Raw genomic sequence first — 3,987 nt, forward strand, 5'->3', positions numbered from 1 at the left:
GGAGTCAGGGCTGGCTCAGCTGGGGTTCTTTGGTGAGTGGGAAGAACATAGGGTACTCAGGGTCTCAAGTGCAACTTATAACATGATCGTCAAATGAGAGGTTTCACCCAGTGACCTCCTGTCCACAGATCTCATGTCTTCTTGCTGGACTCCTGGGGAAGTTGCCCAGCCAGGGACATGAGATGTTTTACTTTTCTCTGCCAAGTGCAAAACCATCTTAATCTATGTAAGGCCAGCTCCGTCCTGGAGGGTTGTGACTTTCTAAGTGCTCACACCACACACACATATATGTACATACCATGAGGTCATTGGAGAGATGCCCCCTTGGCCTGGGGTCTTCTCATAGAACCCAGGTGATAAAAGCCTCCCTTCTACTCACCTGGGACTTACAGACGTCAGCCACCTCCTGCCCCATTCACCCAGCATTTTTGCTAGAGTGGAAACCGACTCAGAATCCAGAAAAATAAACACAACCTGTAAATCATGGGCTTAGAGGGAACACAGAGAGAATGAGAAGACCAGTGTTGAAAGTGGCATGTCGTGAAGTGGCACAGGCAGATGAGGCTGGAGAGGTGCAGTCAGAGGCAGGGGTGGCCCAGAGGTCATTGGCAGTTTTGGACTAGGGTGATGAGGCCACCTGAGGCCTGTTTTCCAGTTCCCCATTATGGCCAGGAGGACTCTGATCCCTGAGAGAGGTAACCAGGAGGCAGGGGCAACCATAAGATGACCACTGCAATGCCCAGGCAGGAGGTCTTGGCATCACCTGGAGTGGCTGCAGACAGCCTGGGGACATCCTGGAGGTAGAGTCAATGTGACTTGCTCTCATGGTTTCTGGAGTGGGTGTGAGGCCTGAGGAAAAGCGATGAGTTGACGACACCTCCTAGAGCTTGGTCTTGACTCAGTGAAGTTGGAAAGAATGAGTGAAGAGCCAGCATGAAGACAATGACTCAAAGTCTTTGTAGGACATTTTAAATTCAAGGCATTTACATTATTGAGTGAAAAAAACCCAAGAACAGAATAACATTCACGAAATAACCCTGTTCAACAAAAGCATAAATGTGTATACATTTTATTCATTCTTAGGACTCACACGATAGCTGTTCTCAGATGCTTCCCATGGACTATATATCTTGGTGGCGCAGGTGGGAGTGAGGTGAGAGCCAGGATTCCAGTCCCAGCAGTTGTCAAAGCCCAGACCTTTAACAAAGGTCAACCTCATATCTGGAAGAGAAAAGAGGTGCACTTTCTTTTCTAATTCCATCAGGATCATTCTGGGTCTGGCCACAGTGCACGCTGCACTGTTCTCCCATTTCAGGAGAGGCTGGGATCCCAAAAACCAAATGTGTCCAGACATGTGTTGGCACAATGTTTTAAAAAATAGTCAGAGTTTCATTTAGAAAGGAGGAGTGAGTTGGATATCTATAGCACAGTAGGGTGACTATAGTTAGTAATAATATATTGTAAAATTGAAAATACTGAGATAGTAAATTTGAAATGCCCCCCACAAAAAAAGTAAGAGTGTGAACTGATAGGAATGCCAACGAGCTTGATTTCACCATTCCACATTGTAGAGTATGAATATATCAAAACATCATACTGTAATCCATGAACAGATAAAATTTTTATTAATAAAATGTTTATAAAATAGAAGAAAAAGCTTTATGGGCATGATATAGGATTAGCAGTGATTGGTCTCAGGAAGATGGAAAACTGCAAAGATAATATAAGAATTAAGCAAAGAAACACAAGATAACACAAAACTCAATATAAGAGCCAGAAAATGGCAAAAGTCCCGGTCAGAGTGACTTGTCCAAGATTCTTCCAAAGAAACCCAGAGAAGGAAGAAAGAGGTGGTAATTTCAAGTCTCTGAAATCCTCTCCTTTCCTGGAATATCTAAAGACTATTCTACCGGCTAATTAAAGAAACACCCCTGTCAATATTAGACAGATCAACAAGACAGAAAATTAACAAGGATATTCAGGACTTGAACTCAGCTCTGGATCAAACAGACCTAGGAGACATCTACAGAACTCTCCACCCCAAATCAACAGAATATACATTCTTCTCAGCATCACGTCACACTTATTCTAAAATTGACCACATAATTGGAAGTAAAACACTCCTGAGCAAATGCGAAAGAACGGAAATCATAACAAACAGTATCTCAGACCAAAGTGCAATCAAATTAGTACTTAGGATAAAGAAAGTTACTCAAAACCACACAACTACATGAAAACCAAACAACCTGATCTTAAAGGACTACTGGGCAAATAACAAAATTAAGGCAGAAATAAATAAGTTCTTTGAAAACAATGAGAACAAAGACACAATGTACCAGAATCTCTGGGACACAGCTAAAGCAGTGTTTAAAGGGAAATTTATAGCACTGAATGCCCACAGAAGAAAGGAGGAAAGATCTAAAATCGACACCCTAACATCACAATTAAAAGAACTAGAGAAGCAAGAGCAAACAAATTCAAAAGCTAGCAGAAGACAAGAAATAACTAAGATCAGAGCACAACTGAAAGAGATAGAGATACAAAAAACCCTTCAAAAAATCACTGAATCCAGGAGCTGGTTTTTTTTGAAAAGATTAACAAAATAGATAAACCAATAGCCAGAATAATTAAGAAGAAAAGAGAGAAGAATCAAATAGACACAATAAATAATGATAAAGGGGATATCACCACTGATCCCACAGAAATACCAACTACCATCTGAGAATCTATAAATACCTCTATGCAAATAAGTTAGAAAATCTAGGAGAAATGGATAGATTCCTGGACACATAAACCCTCCCAAGACTAAACCAGGAAGAAGTTGAATCCCTGAATACACCAATAACAAGTTCTGAAATTGAGGCAATAATTAATAGCCTACCAACCAAAGTCCAGGACCAGACGAATTCACAGCTGAATTCTACCAGAGGTATATAGAGGAGCTGGAACCATTCCTCTGAAACTATTCCAAACAATAGAAAAAGAGGGACTCCTTTCTAACTCATTTTATGAGGCCAGCATCATCCTGATACCAAAACCTGGCAAAGACACAACAAACAAAGAAAATTTCAGGCCAATATGCCTGATGAACATCAATGAGAAAATCCTCAATAAAATACTGGCAAACCAAATCCAGCAGCAAATCAAAAAGCTTATCCACCATGATCAAGTCAGCTTCATCCCTGGCATGCAAGGCAGGTTCCACATATGCAAATCAATAAACGTAATCCATCACATAAACAGAACCATTGAAAAAAACCACATGATTATTTCAATACGTGCAGAAAAGGCCTTTGATAAACTTCAACACCCCTTCATGCTAAAAACTCTAGATAAACTAGGTATTGATGGAACATATGTAAAAATAATAAGAGCCATTTATGACAAAGCCACAGCCAATATCATACTGAATGGGCAACAGCTAGATGCATTCCCTTTGGAAACTGGCACAATGCAAGGATGCCCTCTCTCACCACTCCTATTCAACATACTATTGGAAGTTCTGGCCAGGACAATCAGGCAAGAGAAAGAAATAAAGAGTATTCAAATAGGAAGAGAGGAAGTCAAATTGTCTCTGTTTGCAGATGACATGATTGTATATTTAGAAAACCCCATCATCCCAGCCCAAAATCTCCTTAAGCTGATAAGCAACTTCAACAAAGTCTCAGGATATAAAATCAGTGTGCAAAAATCACAAGCATTCCTATACACCAACAATAGACAGAGAGCCAAATCATGAGTGAACTCCCATTCACAATTGCTAAAAGAAAATAAAATACCTAGGAATACAACTTACAAGGGATGTGAAGGACCTCTTCAAGAACTACAAACCACTGATCAATGAAATAAAAGAGGATACAAACAAATGGAAGAACATTCCATGCTCATGGGTAGGAAGAATCAATATCGTGAAAATGGCCATACTGCCCAAGGTAATTTATAGATTCAATGCCATCCCCATCAAGCTACCAATGAAAACTACTTTAA

Source organism: Pan troglodytes, chromosome 1 (genome assembly GCF_028858775.2).
Source record: "Pan troglodytes isolate AG18354 chromosome 1, NHGRI_mPanTro3-v2.0_pri, whole genome shotgun sequence".
In the NCBI taxonomy this organism is placed as follows: domain Eukaryota; kingdom Metazoa; phylum Chordata; class Mammalia; order Primates; family Hominidae; genus Pan; species Pan troglodytes.